At 36.0% G+C, this 20,492-nt stretch overlaps 1 pseudogene; it reads right to left on the bottom strand.

Moving 5' to 3' along the window:
• Positions 1 to 20,492, bottom strand: part of LOC126022174 (SHC-transforming protein 1-like) — a 175,127-nt pseudogene that overhangs the window by 62,157 nt on the left and 92,478 nt on the right.

Here is a 20,492-nt window from a genome sequence, read left to right on the forward strand (position 1 = left end):
GAACATTTTGTACATCCAAATGTGTGGGAGACCGAGCACCCCACATATCAAAGGAACTCTGAATGAATTTTCCACCGCCTGCCTGATTCAAGCCATAAAGTTTGCATAGCCCCGAGCCAAAAGGAAACTCTGCAAATAAATTTAGCTCAGCACACAGAATCTGGCTTAACCAGATTCCTTAACCTTTCCATGGAACCTGTTTTTGTAACTGCTCTCAAGCATGTAGTTATAGATAGGTTTTTGTAAGGTTTAAACTGTGATCCTTATTGCTTGCACAAAAAAAAGATCTAAATGGAAAATAGGCTAAACAAAAAATTGTATTTGCGTAAATATCAATTAGCTATTTGTTTAAGGATTTGCTTCCCCTCCCCCCATACTGCCAGGTTCCTCTTTATCCTTCCCGCCATCAAAATGTGTTTATGCTCCCATTGGTTAAAATTGTTGTACTTGTACAAATCTGATTGGTTTATGTTTCAATCCTATGTTACTACTCCTCCCACTGAAGCAGGGCATAAAAACCCTGTTCTCCCCTCAATAAACCTCTTGACTGGCACACACACGTCACCCTGAGCATTTTACTAACTTCTGCAGCTTAATTTTTTAGGTGTTCACAAAAGAGCTTAACACTCGCGAATTATTTGTAGCTGCTTTCTGCCTTCTGTCCCGGTTGAGAGAAAGCTGCTGGCCGGAATTCTCTCCCAATAAAGGGCAGGAGCAGAGGCAGTTACACAAATGTACAAAAATGAATTAGAGATATAAATTATTTTGCATGTATTCAAATTCAAGACTTAGTACACTTCAATATTACCCTTTCAGTTTGTCACTAAGTGTTGCAACTCTAGGTAGAAATTTGAATTGCCACTCACTTAAGAGTTCTTTTTCTACTCATAGAAAAGTAGTATTTCATTGTGTATATGTACCATAGCTTCTTTATCCACTTGTCAGTTCTGGGGTATTTGGATAGTTTTTTTATCTTGGCTATTGTAAATAGTGCTGTGATGAACATTGATATGCATATGTTCTTTCAAATGAAAGATTTTGTGTCCATGAAGTAGATGACTGCTAGATTAGTCTTCAGGTTCTAAAGCTAGGCTACTGGAGAGATGTGAGTCTGGAAGCAAATGTCAGTGTAGAAAATAAGACACACACACACACACACACACACACACACACACACGAGGAAGAAATAGGTTCAGGAATTCCAACACATAAGTCTTCAGCTCCTAAGGAGGAAGGCAGCTTAGTGGAGGAAGACCAGAGAATGAAAAGCATTGCCTTCCTGAAACCTGTAGTCTTTTATTAGCAAGAACTAGTCCACACCCTAGGGTGGAGAATAGGGTGGGACCCAGTAATCTAATTGATGACCAGCTGTGACATCAGTGGGTCATACAGTGCAAACCACAGTGCCAAAAAGGAGAGAGAGAGAGAGAGAGAGAGAGAGAAAGAGAGAGAGAGAGAATTAAAATACTTGCCCCAGAAGCAGATGGAGGAGGATTGGTGGGAGAGAAGAGGTTGTGAGGAGGGTGAGAGGGAATTTGTTGTTGATGTTGGCTGTGGGAAATGAGTGCTGCTGAAGGTTGGTGTACATAGTATGACTGTCACTCTATCATGAAAAGCTATCTTTGGGAAAAAACTGTAGTATGAACAACCTTGTAAACATGGTGTTTAGATTTAAAGAGTAAAAATAAACAAATAAAGTTGATAAACAAGCAAAATGAAAAAGAAAAGAAAAAAAATTCAGGATGGGTGCGATTAAGCAAAAAAGTACTTTGTCCCCCCCACACACACAAAATTTATTTTCTGACATTGGTTTATTTGTTTTTGTGCAATATTCATTATTGTTCAGTGCTTACACCTGGCTCTGTGCTCAAGGACAACTTGATGCTCAAGGGACCATATGTAGTGTCAGCTGAATGCAAAACAAACACTAACCCCTAATCTATCCCTCTGGTTTTGTTTACATTTTGTGAAATCCCCAGACCATTTTTTACAGAGATTAATCGGACAATCCTTCCACAATATGTGAACAACGGTTTGTGTGATTTTATTTTATTTTATTTTATTTTATTTTGCCAATGAGTTCCCTGCTAGCACGTACTATTTCTGGACTTATTTATATCATCAACATTCTCACTGATGTGAGGTCACATCTCACTGTAATTTTAACTGGCATTTCCTTGAGAATCAGTGATGACTAGCACTTCTGGCTATGCCTGATTATCATTGCTATGCTTTATTTAAGGAAGCATCTTTATCTGTTCTCCACATTTATAAAGCACTCAAAGCTTAACAATATTTATGCACAATACCAGCTTCCTTAATATTTTTTTACAAGATTTCTGTTTTGATGAAATGGATTATATTCCTGGTATGAACTGGTAGAGAAAGACTGAAAATGAGCTTTCACTACCATAAGGGCTGCTATCTTCGCTCCATACATTCAAATATAGTAGTTTTCATCATAGTACAGATGAGATTCCCTCTTCATTCACCCTGTGGGAACCTGGGTGAGTGTAGAGACAGATGTCTTGACTCTTAAGACACAACGTTGATGGGACTGTACAGCTGACTTCTTCTCATACTCTTCTGAATTGCAAGCCTTGGCCATCAATTTATCAGACCCCCCAAATATAATTGGCTTTTAGGCTTATCTTTGAAAATGGAGGGCAGTGAAAATCTGAGACATGGCAGCATATCTTTTGTTTTGTTTTGTTTTGTTTTTGTTTGTTTGTTTGTTTGTTCATTTTTTGGGTCCCATCCAGCAGCTCTCAGGGGTTTACTCTTGGCTCTACACTCAGAAATTGCTCCTGGCAGGCTCGGGAGACCATATGGGGTGCTGGGATTCAAACCACTATCCTCGTCTAAGGCAAACACCCTACTGCTGCGCTATCTCTCCAGCCCCAACATCTATCTTTTTTGACATTAGTTATTTCATGGAAGGACTTGGTACCTGTTTTCTAGGAAGACATATTTACAGATACACTTCTCTATAATGATTCTTCCTCTCAGTACATGAGACCACATTTCTGTATCTCTTTTCCATGGTAGAAGACAGAATATAAGCCTGTAGACCTTCTCTTTCTTTCCATGTGTTTTCAGCTAAGATTAACGATTGGTTTCTGAAACCATATGAAAATCCCTTGGTTTTGCTGGTTCTCTCTCATGTATATGGGAAGTATATCTGTTATTGTTAAAATTCCTTTTCCCCCTCTTTGTAATCATCTGATGCTTGTTTGGTTGTGTGACCAGGTCTAAAAAATCCAGCAGAACACAGAATGATATATGCGCACCCTAACAAAAATCCAAATAACAAATGTAAATGTCATTTTTGTTTTTGGAGTCACACCTGGCAATGTTCAAGTTAGTCCTGGCTCTGCACTCACAAATCACTCCTGGAGATACTCCAGAAACCATATAGGATGCCTTATAGGATGTGTGTGGGTCCACCATACACAGAGCAGGTGCCTTCCCCACTGCTGCCTCTCCAGCCCTGGGCTCAAGAACATTTTTAAAACTAACATCAGGAGGCCAGAGTAATAATAGGACAGCAGATGCTGTGGAATAATATTTCCATTTTTATAGAAATTCTGTAGTCAATAGGGCGATATGGGGGTATATATACTTGTTATGCATATGACTAACTTGGCTTGATGCCTGGTATGATCACCAGAGCCCTGCTAGGCATGATCTCTGAGAGCAGAGCTAAGAGTTAGCACTTAGCACTGCTGGGTGTTGACTCCCCCCAAAAAAATCATTTGAAGAGGTGTCTGAGACCTCAAGGAACTAACTTAGCATTAGCTCTGCATAGTGCTTTGAGTTCCAAGCAAAACCAGGAAGTCCCAATGTGAAAGTGGGAGTAACCCCTAAGCACCACCAGGTGTGTTCCTAAAGAGTATAAACCAAGAGAAAAAAAAGATACCCCTACTTTCATTCACATGTTTAGTTCCACACTACAAAACAGGTCAAGAAAATCAAGGCCATAGGGGCTGAAGAATAAACAGTACAGCAGGAAGTGCAACCTGGATTTGATCCTCAGCATCCCATGTGATTCCTTGAGCTTCACCAGTAGTATTCCTGAGTGCAAAGGCATGGGAGGGAGGAAAAGAAGAAAGGATGGGTGAGATGGAGGGAGGGAAGGAAGGAAAAAAGGAAGGAAGGAAGAAAGGAAGGAAGGAAGGAAGGAAGGAAGGAAGGAAGGAAGGAAGGAAGGAAGGAAGGAAGGAGGGAGGGAGGGAGGAAGGGAGGGAAGGAAGGAAGGAGGGAGGAGGAAGGAAGGAAGGAAGGAAGGAAGGAAGGAGGGAAGGAAGAAGGGAGGAGGAAGGAAGGAAGGAAGGAAGGAAGGGAGGGAGGGAGGGAGGGAGGGAGGGAGAGAGGGAAGGAGGGAGAGAAGGAGGGAGGGAGGGAAAAGAGGGAGGGCATAAATGTCACTTTAAAAAATCAACAAAATGTGTTCCAAAACCAACCAAAATAATAGAGATCACTACTTGGTATTCAGTGTCAATGCTACCATTCTCACTCAAGTATACTTTACTGTTAATCTACTTTTTGCAAAAGGGTGTTCTGATACTCCTCTATACTAGTTTTTTTTTAACACTTGAACAATTAAACTAAGGTATAAAATAACAACTGCGGGGCTAGAGAAAGCTTACAAGAAATAGTTCAGGCCTGACTCAGTTAGACCTAGCTTAGCCTCATCTCTCCTGCAGATAGGTAAGGTCATGAGACTTCATTCTGTGTAATATAAAGTGAAAAGTTGCACCTACACCAACTGGGTCATTTGGGAGTTTGAGCCAAGAAGTGTGCCTCCACTTTGCCATAATAACAGTCTGAGACTTCTGTCCTTTGACTCAGAAACCAAGTCATGTGTTGAGGTTGGAAAAGCTTCCTTCAAGACCTTGTCCAGACAGTTAAGAGTGATAATTTTACTATAGCCATTATTAGTTTCTGTAGCAGCATTATGAGCATCTAGTTTCACTTAATAGGTTAGTAGTTCCACTTATAGGTAGTTTTAATTAATAGAATCAGCACATAGAACTAACTACACCACTTAGTTTCACTTAGGAGTTATACATAAAGGGAATCAAATCATAGCTAGAAAGAACATCTTTAAGTATTAGATACATTTTAGATATAATATTTACATTAGATATTGATGAGTCATTGTTCTTTCCTTATTAAGCGTAGTTTGGTTATATTAGTTGTTCCTCAATTTATAACAAAATTTTAACTTTATAATGGCCTGATGTCATAAAATAGATAACAAAAGTATGACTAAAGATGAGCTGGTTGATAGGAGCACTTTTATATGTCCAGTATGTTTGAAAATGTTTGCAATAAAATAAGGGCCGGCCATAAAGGTACATAAGAGTTGCAATCTTTGCTTTAAGTCATATCAGAATTTACTTTCTATATTTACTTCCAATTGACAACACGCACACATACCATATCCTTAGGCTTTATTCTTACCTAAATCTAATACTAAATTCAAATAAAAGCTTCCAAAAATCATTTGATATTAATTTTATTATATTTTCTGTTCTGGCTCAAATTCAGAATCAATGCTAGAAACTTTGAATAAAAAATAATGAACATTTAAAATCACAAATTAACATTACATACTTAACATTTACTCATATGAGACAGTGTGAAATGTTTTAAGGTATAATCTCATAATATTTGTATAATTTTGCTGTTTCTATAATTATCTGCATACACTCATAACTAGAAGAGTGCTTACATTATTCACTTATATATACATATATATGTATATATATATATAATGTGCTGTGGTTAAATCCTTAGAATGGCACATATGTTTCTTTTCCCTTCCTGCTGGTGTTGATATCACAGTTGCTGCAGTATCCAGAATGCTTGTACATTTGGCAGCAGTGAAGCAGAGGTCTCACTTGCTGGATACTAGTGATTGTGCCAGTGTTTGGCATTGGTTTGGTCAAAGCTAGAATTGAACTTGAAATTCAACCTAATGCATGCTAGATTGTATGGAGTTCCAACATCATATATATTATATACTATAATATAGTATAATTCTAATTATATTTTATAATATATATATATATATTCTTTGGACTACATAAACAACTGAGAATGCCCAGGTGCTATCCTGGAAGAACCAAAGCACAGCCCAAGTGGCTTTAAAGATCTCTGAGAGCCCCTACGGTGTCCTGGGTAATATCAGACACTGTGGCCCAGCAGTATCACATACTTGGGTCCTTGAACAGAACTGCTGGCCCAGTTGACTGAAAATTGCCAGGAGCCTCTGGGTTTTTAAAGTACTGCCTGAGAGGCCCTTACCGGGCCACACCCAGTGACACTCAGGGGTTACTTCTGGCTATTAGCTCAGAAATCGCTCCTGGCGATGCCCGGGATAGAACCCAGGTCCGTCCTGGGTCAGCAGCGTGCAAGGCAAGTGCCCTACTGCTGTGCTACTGCTCCAGCTCCATACCTCAGATTTTTTTTTTAAGGTAAAACAAAATTTTGGATAGGTTCCAGTTCTTTTTATATTTTGGACTCATAAGCTTTCATAGCTGGGTACAAACCTAGATATATGTTATGAGCTATGTTTATGTTACATGATTGTCTATAATGCTAAAATTTCCTGTAATAACAGTGCCAATTCTAACTGCATTGTTGAATAAAAGCCCAGTTGTTTCCTCAACAACTAATTTTTACTTCATTCTTGCTTGTATGTTTCTTGGATCACTTATTTTAGTGAATAAAATATTTTAGAACAATATCAGGGGCCAAAGTGGTAGCGGCCCAGGACGGATGAGGGTTTGATCCCTGGCATCCAATATGTTCCCCTGAGCCAGGAGTGATTTCTGAGTGCATAGCCAGGAGTAAGCCCTTCGAACCCCTGGGTAAAACAAACAAGCAAACAAAAAAAGAACAATTTTATATTGTTAAAGTACAAACCCAGGAAGCCTGAATTACATGTTTTGCCCTTTGACATATAAGTGTCAAGAATTTATATAGTTGACTGGGTAATTTCTTCTTATCCTTAAAATACACAAAACAGTCTCTTTGACTATAGTTTTGGTAAAAATGACCCTGTCTTTATTTTAAAAATTTTATAGAAATTTTCAGAATATTAAGAGCATTACACTAGCATTCTGGGGGGCAAAGAAGGGATCTATAGGATGCATACTGGGAACAGGGGTGTAGTGAGAACAACACGGGTGGTGGGAATGACCCTGATTCTTTGTCACTATGTACCTTAAATATTACTGGTAAAGATTCATAATTCACTTTGGTCACAATAAAAATTATTAAAAGAATAATTAAAATAATTACCAAAACAAAACAAAAAATAAAGAATATTAAGACAGCAAAGGAAAAATTGTCAAGCTTGATTTTTATGGAAGAGCACAAGCTTTTTAATCAATAAGTTAAAATTGTTTTAATATAAATTTTAATGTGAAGTTTAGGTGATATGGTTACAATAGCTTTGGTGTGTGGTTTTGATGTCCAGTTATCATAACTCATCACCACAAAGTGCCTCAGACACTCACTGTTACCCTAATGTTAATTCTGAAGTCTGCCTCTTCATCTTTTCCAATCTATTTAGGAATCATAGTTTTGCAGTCTAAGACAATTGACTGAATTTTGAAGAACTACCTCTTAGTGATTGTGTCATTACAGTCTAAATTGGGTAAAAATTTAATATAGGGATCATTAACTTGTTCTTCCTATTCAGTTGGAGGACTGAGCAACCAAATGACACTGATTCAGTCCATATTGAATCTCTGTTTAATGCATTATAGTGCTGTAAGTACCAGTGAGACAATGTGTACCTTAAGAAATATTGTCAAAATTTCTTCCTAAATTAAAAATGCATATCCATAGGCTTACCGTATGTAGCATTATGCCACACATACACAAAAATAAATAAAGAAAACAATATATATGGATTGAGAAATGTGATCAGAAGTCTCAGTGTTTAACTGCTAAAAAAAATGTCAGGTCAGCTAGGAGTTAGTTTAGAACAGTCTTACCTCAAGTGATTGTGGACTGCAGCTCTGTAAAAGAATGCTAGTTAAAAGGGTAGCCTAGTTTTATTCAGATGTACTTGGAGATTGAGCAAAATTCTAAAGGAGCAAGAAAAATTACTCAGTGACTCTAAAAACATTGATCACAACTACTACAGTGTATGCTTCTATAGTCTATCTCTCAGAGATCCCCTTGATGCTAACTCAGATGTAGATAGGCTTTACATATAAAAATATTACAGTCATATTGCAAAGATAAAGATACAGGAAAAGATAAAAGATTGTGAGATAACCATATCTGATAACTTTGTCATAGTAAATCATTGTTGTCTTCTTTAGACATAAATATGGTGAATTTTTCGTATTGTTTTTCAATGTGTATGTTTACTTTCATTTAAAATTAAAAAAGGTTTCATGTTAAAAAATTTAATATAGGTAAATTCCGGCAAGTAGCAAGCATTCAAAATGTAGCAATTCTTTGGGAACCATAGAGATGAAATGATCAGTGTAATGTTCATAGTTTAGTTTCTGTGAGTTTTGCTGCAGTGATTTGTAATGTAAATTAAATTTACAAAGTAAGTAGTTTTGATGATGATAAAATTGGACTCTTGGCTGGTTCATCACAAATTAAGATTTTGCCATTTGTTTTTAAAATGTCTCAAATACAGGATAATTCATTTTTAAAAATATTTTATGAAAACATTACTAAATAACTTTTGCAGTGGATCAAATTTGGTAAATTTAAGATTCTATTAAAATTGATATTTGAGTATTAAGTTGTTAAGATGCTATAATTAGGCTATGTACTGAGCCTATAAACCATTATTATTCTTAAATGAAATCTTAGACATTATTAATATACATATTATCAAAAGAACATCTAAAAGATAGGAAATTATAACTCTAGTCATTATCTCTTCATTTACACACACCAATGCTGCTCAAAAGAGAGTTCTATGTGTGGATTCAAGACCCAGACATGCATCATATTGAGAAACAATGGAATTTACAAGCCATTAAAATAAACAATCAAGTGTCAGTGCAATGCATTTATTAGATTCAAAGATCCTAAAAATATCCAAGCCTTGCTATATTTATCACAAATCTCAGAGCAATATGCACATAAATCTGGTTATGATGCCTCCATAATAGTTTTCTTCAAAGTCTCTGTCAAAGTTCTAAGGCACTTAGTGAAATTGCTCACTGAAGATCACACAGCAAGTTGCTTACCAGACACTTCTTTAGTTGTGGTGCTCAGAGCCATCTGACACATTTTTCAGCAATGTGGCTGAAAAATGACAGAGACTACAACCGCCAGTCTTCAATACATACATGTCCCCAGAGATTAAGCGATGGTGCTAAGCCTATAAGGTATTCGAAACCACTGAGCTAAATCCTGAGCCTCCAAGTTTTTTTTTTTAATTTTATCTTATGTTCTGTGGTTTGAAAAATTATTATTGTTAGGGTTTCATATGCAAAGTTTCCAGTAACACACCCTCCACCATCTCCACCAGTGTCACTTCTCTCTATCATTGTTCCAGTGCCCCGTCTCAATCCATATGCTTATAAACATTCTCATCTCATCCATTTCAGCACTATTACAGCTGAGTTAAAAAGGATATAATAAAAATAATATTATGTCTGTAAAGACATTGATCATATTGTTGCTTTAAAGGACATTGTGATGAATATGCAATTATAAAAATGCGACATGAGTAAAAACTCATGATCATGGGTATTAGAAATTAAATATTGTTCTTCTAAGTAAAAATTTACTTTAGTGTAAGCATGGGACTGGAAGAAGTGTGGATTCAGTGATACTAAAAAACGTTGTGTGCTTTTTAATTTTTGTGATCATTGTTGCTGGGCTATATTTGGTGATGCTCAGGAGTTGGTCCTCTGTGGTACTTGGAGGTCCTAAGGCACAGGAATTGAACCCAGAGCCTCAAACATATAGGACATGTATTGACCGCTTCAGCCAAGTCCCTTGTCCCTAGGTTTGTATGCTAATGGATACTCTTCAGGTTAAATATTTAATCACATTGTGTGTTTTAATCTAGGATTGAAGTTTAATCTGGAGGAAAAATCTGTATGTTTGAGGAAAAATCATGCTGCTTATTAAAAGGGTATGCATATTTAATGGTACGCATATGTTATGAAACTTCATTTTAAAAAATTTGCAGGTACACCGTCAATGAGATGGGAAAAGACATATGTTTTCTATAGAGTATTCACGCAGTCTGATGTTTAAAATGAATTCTAAGGTGAAATATGATAACTCATATATTTCTGTTTTTCTTCAAGGGAATGGAAATTTACAAGACAGAAGACATTTTATTTGAATTTATTTCTGTATAAATTAAATTGAAGACTAAAAGTATTCACTTTTTTCTTAATAGAATAAAAGAAAAGCCATTAGTCAAATGGGTCTAGATAATTTCTTTGGCATTAAAGTCTGATGTGAGATAAGGTTTGTGAAAGCAAATGCAGTGGAAAATTTATAATTGTGATATGCTACAAATAGAATATTATTAGACATACTAATAAAATTAAACCAAAATTGTATATTTGGGTCTGGTATTGGGTCTTAATGACAAGACTTTTAGCCAAGCTAAAATATAGGAGAGAAAATTTTATCTTCATAGAGATGTGGACTGGTTTATAAAGTTTCTTTGAATTTTTTTTATGAGATCCTCATTGTCAATTGTTGAAGTCAGTAAGACTTTTATAGTTCTATGCTTTTGAACTTTCAACCAAATTCAATTGTTTTGATTAAGGTCAGGTACAATTCAAGTATGTTTATTGTCTCCACTCTTATTAAATATTGTTTTTGATGTTCTAGCAAAAGCAATAGGGAAAGAAATAGGGAGAGAATATTAACACATAAAAAAGAGTTCATATGGATAACCAAATAAAATACATAAAATTTTTTCTTCATCACTTATAGTCGGGGTAAGCAAATAAGAATAAGGCATGGAGAGTAGTGTGGAAAAGGATTAATTAAATTGGTAATAAGAAAAAAACATGAGTCAAGGATTTTTAACACTGTCATGGTATATAGGTGAAGTAACTATATCAATACTGTAAGATTCAACAGTGCTGTAAGAATATGACTCAAACTATAATAAACAATTAAAATAAAAATGTGTTAAAGATTCAAGGTCAGAGTGGGTAGAAAAATTGACATTGGTGGAGGGACACAGAAACTAGCGGAAATTGTGGAGTTAGAACATTGTATGCTTGAAACTGCTATTATTCATAATTTTGTGAATAATGATTCCTAAATAAAAACTGGAAAGGAAAAAAAAAACCTACCAAAATTGAGTTTTTATGGAAGATTCTTATTTTACAGCCCTCAATTATTTGATCTAATAAATGTGAGGGGAGAGACTATGGCTCATTACTTTCATTAAGACCCTGAAGTGACTTGACACAGAAGATTAGAACTATTCTCTGAGAATTAACTACCTAATAGGAAAGATAATAAAACATAGAATTATGATAAAATATAATGCTAAGGTAGCAGTAAATACCTTGATGTAGGGTAAACAAATATATAACCTCTACTTGTGCTGAGAGAAGAAAATAACAAGAACAAATTTTTGGATGAGTCTTAATTTTTACCAGACTTTTCTTATTGATGTGCTGGGCCACACCAACCACAAAGTAAACACTGAAGAAATGTAAAGCAAATATCAAGAAAGAAAGAAATTAAAAAATTTAGTCTAGAGGAAAATGCTCTCAGGAAGCAAAAGAAAATGACCACAAGTCATTCCTATGCTTCATAATAAAAGAAACCACTCAAAATCAATAACATGAACCTTCATATAGTAGGTACTGAAAGGGTTTTGAAAGGGTTTAGAGATAGCCACCAAAAAGATGCATATTGGTTTATTGAATATTTCAAACTGGAGTGTGTATGTGAAAGAGAGAGAGAGAGAGAGAGAGAGAGAGAGAGAGAGAGAGAGAGAGAGAGAGAGAGAGAGAGAGAAGCATGAAAGTCACACAGATGACCTTCCCTTAAATATTCTCCCTTGAGGCAATTTAAAAAACCTTAAGTTTTCCTGTACCTCAGCAGGGATTGTTCCCATCTCCAAGACTCCAAGACAAAGGGGCCTAGAAATACCCATCACAGGGGCCGGAGAGATAGCATGGAGGTAAGGCGTTTGCCTTTCATGCAGAAGGTCATCTGTTCGAATCCCAGTGTCCCATGTGGTCCCTCGTGCCTGCCAGGAACAATTTTTGAGCATGGAGCCAGGAGTGGCCCCTGAGCACTGCCAGGTGTGACCCTCCCCCCAAAAATGCCCATTACATTGGTTAAGTCTAAGATTCCATTCACTATCATTATAGGAATTATAATTACTATCATTGCCTGATAATTGTATCATAGATGTTCTTTTATGGTACTTAATTATGATTATTACCATGTGGTAAAGTGAATAATATTCGAATTGTCAGTAATATAGACAATATTTCCAGAGGAGGAATTTGAGATTTGGGTCATACCCAGCAGTACACAGGACGTACCAACTCATAATGCTATGCTCCAAGATTGCTCCTGACTGAGCTCAGAGGACTATGGAGTATTGAAAATCCAACCCAGGTCTCCTGCAAGAAAAGCATTTGTGCAGCCCTTTTATCTCTGTGTCCTTATTCATTCTATAAAACAGTATAAAACAGTTGTTTCTCTTTGGGTCTTCTTTTCCTTATGTAGGCTCCTTTGTCATGTAAAACATATCTGAAATAAATTCTCTATGTTTTTTTTTCTCTACTCTAAAATTGATGTAAAATTATTTCTGGAAGGTTTAAATGGCATTGGAACAGTAAAAATGTTTACTACACATTCAAGGAAATGCATACTTTTGAATAAATGAGGTCAGTGAAGGTCATTAATGCTTACACCCAAGAAACTGGGTGTAGTGTTAGAGTAAACATTTATAATACTTGTTGCCCAAACATATTTTAGAGTTCACATCAAACAAAATGGGAAGTTAAAAAAACTTGCTAGGTCCAGAAATAAGTAGCTCAGAATTATGCAAATTTGAACCTTTAATTTCAGAGGTGAAAAATATATATCAGTACCTGTCTCTATCCAATCTATGCTGCTCTTTTGATTAAGGGTGTTGGGAAAGGAACTTCCTGAGCAGAATTTAGGGATTCAGAATCCACTCCGGAAAGTACTCAGACACTAGTCTAGATGGTTCAGGGCTATGATTCAAGGCTGTTGCTCTGCTCAGGCCCTATTGAACCTTGGACCACAAGGCTTATACCCACTAATGGTCTGGGGGCCATGTAGTATCAGTGATCAAACTTAGGTCCAATGCATGCAAAGCTTATGCCTCTGACCTATGTGATTCTCCCCAGCTCCTTTTTAATTTTATTTATCTTGTATTCTTTAATTGAATCACCATGAGGTACATATATATGCCTCACATAGGAGTGGAATCATTCTATGTCAATTCCATTCCTGAATCATTTAGCTCAGCATATTTATCCAGATATAAGCAGATATTATGACTTCAGTTTTACTTTCATCTGTGTAATATTCCATTATGTAGATAAGCTCAGGTATACAATCAAGTAAGTATTGAGATAGAAGCAATAAATATGAAGTAGAGTATCTTAAACATGTGGTGCTGGGAACACTGATCATCTACATGCAAAAAATAAATGAACTTAGACCTCTTTTTAACACAATGCACAAAAGTGAATTAGATCTAATTAGATCTAAAACTATAAGGTACACAGAAGAAAATAACTTTTCATGATATTGAAGCTAAAGGCATCTTCAAGGATAAAACTGCTGACTAAGCAAGTGGAAGCGAAGATAAACAGATGGAACTACATAAAATTAAGAAAGTAAAAAAAAATGATGACCAAGATACAAAACAACCCACAGATTGAAGGAAACTTTTCTTTTTTTTTTTTTTTTTTTGGTTTTTGGGCCACACCCGGTAATGCTCAGGGGTTACTCCTGGCTATGTGCTCAGAAGTTGCTCCTGGCTTGGGGGACCATATGGGACACCGGGGGATCGAACCACGGTCCGTCCAAGGCTAGCGCAGGCAAGGCAGGCCCTTACCTTTAGCGCCACCACCCGGCCCCATGAAGGAAACTTTTCACTCAAAACCATCTGGTAAGGGGTTAATTTCTAATATATATATATATATATATATATATATATATATATATATATATATATATATATATATATATCATATATCATATATAGATGACATATATATGACATATATATGACATATATGACATATATATATGACATTGTTAGAGCTTAACAAGAAAGAAATAAAAATTTAATCCCATCTAAAAATGGGAAGAAGAGGGCCCAGAGAGATAGCACAGCGGCGTTTGCCTTGCAAGCAGCCGATCTAGGACCAAAGGTGGTTGGTTCAAATCCCGGTGTCCCATATGGTCCCTCGTGCCTGCCAGGTGCTATTTCTGAGTAGACAGCCAGGAGTAACCCCTGAGCAATGCCGGGTGTAGCCCAAAAACAAAAAACAAACAAAAATAAAATGGGAAGAAGAGACAACTTCCTCAAAGGAAAAATACAAAAGGCCAAAGGCATATGAAAAAATGCTCCACATCATTAATCATTAATAAAAATATAAAACAAAACAAAAATGAGCCATCATAGAGATTGGCACACATCAAATAGAGTAAGAGCAACCAATGCAATAATAATAGGTCTGTTAAGTTACTCCAGATCATCTTAGTTCAATCTTGGGAGGTTATAGGAATTCAAGAATGTATTCATTTCTTCTAGTTTCTCACATTTTGTAGCAAGAGTCTCAAAATAATCTCTGGTTATCTTTTGAAATTCTATAGTGTCTGTTTTGATATGCCCCTTTGATTTTGGTTCTGTTTCTTAGTTTTATAGTTTCCTATTTAATCTCTTTTCTTTATGAATCTTACTAATGGTTTATTAATTTTGTTTAATTTTTCTAAGAACCAAATTCATTGATCTTTTGGATTGTTTTCTTGTGTGTCCAGTTCATTAATTTCTGCTCTGTTTCATTATTTCCTTCTGTCTGTCTTTGGACCATTTTCTTAGTTATTTTCCAATTTCTTAAGCTGTACCATTAACTTATTTACTAGGCCCTTTTTTCCTTCTTGATCAATGCTTGAAAAGCTATAAATTTTCCTCTTCATACTACTTTTGTTGTGACCCACAGATTCTGATCATTCATGTCTTCATTCTCATTAGTTCACAGAAATCCTTTGATTTCTTCTTTGATTGCCTCACTGATCCACTCATTGTTCAGTAGTGAGCTGCTTAATTTCCAGGTGTTAATGTTATTTTTCCATTTCTGTTTGTAATTCATCTTTATTTTTAGTGCAATATGTTCTATGATGATAGTCAATACAATTTCTATCCTCTTGATTCAATGGAGGTATGTTTTGTGGTCCAGCATGTGGTCTATCTGCAGAATGTCCCATGTGCACTGGAGAAGAATGTGTATTCTTTGGGGGAAATGAAAAGTCCTATATATCTACTTACTCTCTTTCATTTCTTCCTTCAAAGCAAGTATATTCTTGTTGAGTTGTAGCCTTTTTGATGGTATATTAAATGATGACAGAGCAGTGTTTAAGTCTCCAAATGTGATTTTGTTGCTATTGATGTCTTTCTTAAAGTATATTAGCATTTGTTTTAAGTATTTTTCTGGCTTCTCATTGGTTGCATATATGTTTAGGAGTGTGATTTCTTCATGATGCATATATCCCTTGATTATTGTGAAATGACCCTCTATCTCTTATATCCTTTTTAAGCCTGAAATCTATGTTATCTAATATTGGTATGTCCCCTCGGCTTTTTAATGGGAGCTGTTTGATTAAAATATTGTCTTCCAATCCTTTCAGTCTGTGTTTGCTTTAACTATTAAAATGTGTTTTTTGCAGGCAGCAGAATATTTGTCACTGTATGTCTCTTAATTGGTTCATTTAGTTAGTCCATTGACATTGAGAGAGATTATTGCCATAGAGTTTTGTACCATCTTTATATAGAAGTTTGATGTGTTTGTGTGGTTTGTTTTGTTTTAAAGTAGCCCCTTTAGTTCTTCTCTTTCTCTCTATCTCTCTCTTTTTTATTTTATTTTATTTTATTTTTGGCTCACATCCAGCTGCGCTCAGGAGTTACTCCTGACTCTATGCTCAAAATTTGCTCCTGGTAGGCTCTGGGGACCATGTACAGGATTCTAACCACCGTCCTTCTGTATGCAAGGCAAACACCCCATCTCCATGCTAACTTTCCGGCCCCTTTAATTCTTCTCTAAAAGGTGGTTTTGAGTTAATGAAGTTGCTGAGTTGTTGCCTATCCATGAAGCTGTGTATCCTTCCTTCAAACCTGTTTGAGGTTCTAGCTATGTGAAGTATTTTTGGAGAGGCAGTCATTTTGTTGATTTTCTCCCACTATATCCTACCAGTGCCTTTTGTCCTGGAAGGTTGGTTGTGATAAATCTTCTATAAATCTTATGGGTAGAGGTTGGAGCGATAGCACAGCAGTAGGGTGTGTTATCTGATTGCATGCAGCTGATTCAGGATGAATGGCCATTCGAATTCTGGCATCCCATATGGTCCACCGTGCCTGCCAGGAGAAATTTCTGAGCACAGAGCCAGGAGTAAACCCTGAGCATCACCATGTGTGACCACAAAACAAACAAACAAACAAAAAAAACCCCAAAATTTCTGCTAGATACAAAAACCTACAAGAAAAAAATCTTGCCTGGGACTAAAGCCTAGGTTAAAACCAGGGCACAGAGATGGAGCCCGACACTCTCAAACCCAAATACACCAGCAACTTAAGATAGAACCATTTCTTTTTGCAAAGGCATACTTAAAACAAGGGGAAATCTTACATATAAAAATAAGCTCTTGTCTACTAGGGATAAGAGCTCATACTTTTTTTTGCAATACAGGGTCACCTCCCACCTTGAACGTATGTCATGTGGTCCCAACTTAAACTCCATGCGATTAGACAATGATTACCCAACCAGAACCCTAGATATCAGATATAGAACTGACACAGTTCTCTGCAACAACTCCAGGAACCAAATTCCCTCTGGGACATTCTTAATACGGCTCTGACACCATTATGCACCAATTTTGGAATGACATCCTGACAACGAGGAAATGACAATAACTTGGTCTACGACCAGGCTTTCTCAACTCAACACCTAACAATAAGATGAAACCAGAAGACAAATCATCCTTTGATCAGTGCAAAAGCCAAGATGGCTAACTATAGAAAATGAAACGTAATTACTATGATTGGGCAGAACCTATCCCAGGACCAATAAAACAGTCCCCTAGTCCAGGCTTTGGCCTAGGAACTATACAACAACCAAGATTTCCAGCGGTATGACTTAGACAACTGCAACTGAGCAGAACTTATAGAAACATAATGGCTCTATCCTAGGCCTCGTCCTGAAATAGGTGCAAAAACCAAGACCACCAACTACAGAAGACCGAGTAAAACAACAGTGATGGAATGGAACTTCTGGAACTGTAAAGAAAGATTCCATCCTATAACATGTGTAAATACCAAGATCACTAGCTACAGAGGCTTGATTTTATCATCCATGAGGGAACAGAAAATTTACAGACATCACAAAAGGATCTAGGAGAGTAAAAGAACATGTATGGAGCCTGTAGTTATATACCCATGACAGCATACTTCAAGGATGGAGGAACCCTGTATATCTTAGGCCAGGGGAATTCCCTTTCTAATCTCCCCAATTTTTACTGTACCTATGCAAAAAAAAAAAAAAAAAAAAAGCACAAATTAAATTCTTTTTTTCTTTAATTTTTTTAAAGGTTGTTGCCTTTTTTTTTTCTTTTCATTCTCTTTTCTTTGCCTCCCACCCTTTTTTTTTTTTTTTTACCTCTATTTCAGGACTGAGGTTAGTGTTCAGTTGTTGTCAGTAATGCTGTGGTGCTTCTCAGGTTTTTTATTTGTTTGTTTTTGTTTTGTTTTGTTTTGGGTTTGATTTTTCTCTTATTATTTTTATATTTTCCTTCCTTTCTCCCTTTTTTTTTTCTTAAAATGAGGTTTATAGTCTCTAGAAGGACCCCTCCAGTTTTATTTTTGCTCGTTTGAATTTTTGCCCCCTTTTTATCTTTTCTCTTTTCTTTCTTTTTCTTTCTTTTTTCCTCTTACCTTCAAACAGAAATATATAACTAGAACCATCTTGTTCTGCCTCTCAAATTAAAGGGGAAATAATGGAGGGCACCAAGACCAAACAGTCATATAAACAGTGATTAGAAATAAAAAATGATCAGACTTGAACACCAAAACCAAAGCCAACTACATCAGAAACGATACTCAATCTACAACAAGCTAGACACAGAAGGGACCACTTGTACTAGCAGCCTGGGAGGCAAAGGAGGGGCAATATGGGATGCAGGCTGGGAACATCGGTGGAGGGAGGACAACATTGTTGGTGGGAATGCCCCTGATTCAATGTCACTATGTACTTGAAATACTACTGTGAATTATTTGTAGACCACTTTGGTCAAAATCAAAATGATTAATATAGAAAAAATGAAGCTAGAAGAAAGATCGATACAGAATGTTACTTTTATGTATTATTTAAAATGACTGCATGGTAATTAACTGAATAGACTCCATGTTTTTGTTTTGTATATGTTTTTGGAAATGACAGTTGAAAAACACTTCATATCATCAACAACTATACACAGAAGGATTTGTTCTAAAAAATTATAGTTTTATAAAGTCATTTGTATCTGTCGCTCACAATTATGACATCTCTAGAAGGAGACGAGGGAATGAGTCCAATCATGAGGAATTATATGGATTATAAAAATCACATGTGGAGACAAAGAAGATACAGGAATAAATCTTGCTTTATGTCAACAACAACAACAACAAAACAAAAAACCCTTAAAGGTACTCCTTTGTATGTCATTTCCTTTTGTGATCTTGCTGCTATCAGTATCCTATCTCTATCTGTTGTTTTCATCATTGTGACTAGAAAGTGTTTTGAAATGCTTTCATCTGGGTTCTTTTAGCTGGTAATCTTCAGGCATCCAGAATGTGGGTACATGTGCTCTTCAGCTCTGGGAACTTCTCAGCAATGATGACTTTGACTATTGATTCTTCATAGGAGTTTTCTTCCTAGCTCTCTGGGACCCCAATTATTTTTAAGTTGTTTCTGCTGAACTTATCTCAAAGATCTATTGTCAACTGTTTATTTTGAGTTTTGTTTTCATATTATTTTGTTGTTTAGAGGTTTTCTGCACTTCATTTATGAGCTCACTGATTGGTCTTCAGTAGCTCTTCTCTGCTGGTGAGGGCTTTTGATAAATTTTTTATTTTGCTTACCAAGTTTTACAGTTCTGACAAATTCTGTTCGTATTTTTTTTTCATTTCTGCTCATTTCTTCCTGTTTTATTGGCCATATATTCCATTGTTTTTTTTTAAGTCTGTTGAACATTATAAGCATATCTACTCTTAATTCCATTTCAGAAAGTTTATATAGGGGATTAATACTGACTGATCTGCAAATTGCAATCCTCACACATTAGGCATGGTTGGGTTTTGTTCTGCTTTACCGTGGCTCCTTGTGGCCTCAAGGTGCTTCTTTCTTATGTCACTGTTATTTTTGTCCATTGCTAAGGAAGTCTCATGAAAGTTTATATGGGTGAGAGATGATCTTGTGGCCTTGTAAGTGGCTGCCAGTTCTAGAAGTCATGCCTCTGGACAAGCCTCACCTAAGTGTGTGGGCCAAGTTCCTTTTTTCAGGCAGCTAGCCGCCACCATTGTATTTTTATCTTTAAAAACCAGTACCCATATGCCTGAAACTCATCATTTGTTTGATTTTTGTTCGGTTTTGAGTTGTTCATTTTTTAAAAAAATTATATAATTTTAAAGTGGTGATTAAAATAAATATTTATAAAATGATATTAAGAGAAAACAAAAGATATTTCATTGCAACCTAAATTACTCTGTCCTCTAAATAATTTTTGGTGAAAGATGATAGAACTGTCATCTTTGGAGTTATGACGTACTTAAAATTTTGTAGCACTTGTCAATGTCAGGCACTTAAAGTTCTAGAATAAATTCTCAGCAGTCTTAAATGATGACTAAAAAAAATCTATTAGCTGAAAATAAAATATAAACATTTGTTCTTGTAACTGTCCCATAGTCACTTAATTAATACAAATTAATTTTTTCAACAGGTATTTTAAATGACTGAGATATCATTTGAATAGCTATTCTGAAGTATATCAATCACCTCCAGATTATTTTATTTGAATAACCTTGAAATGGCTGGAAAATAGATCCTATTGGTTGAGAATAAGGAATAATCCTACATTATGAATTTGTAGTCACCCAAGTTTTCTAGTTTTATATAGTGTTTACCTCTCAATAAACTCAGTTATGTTGCTTCACATCAAAAAGACAGAGTTATGCCTTAATGGGCTTAGTACATGCTTTGCATGTAATTTCC

This window comes from Suncus etruscus, chromosome 11, assembly GCF_024139225.1.
Source record: "Suncus etruscus isolate mSunEtr1 chromosome 11, mSunEtr1.pri.cur, whole genome shotgun sequence".
Lineage (NCBI taxonomy): Eukaryota > Metazoa > Chordata > Mammalia > Eulipotyphla > Soricidae > Suncus > Suncus etruscus.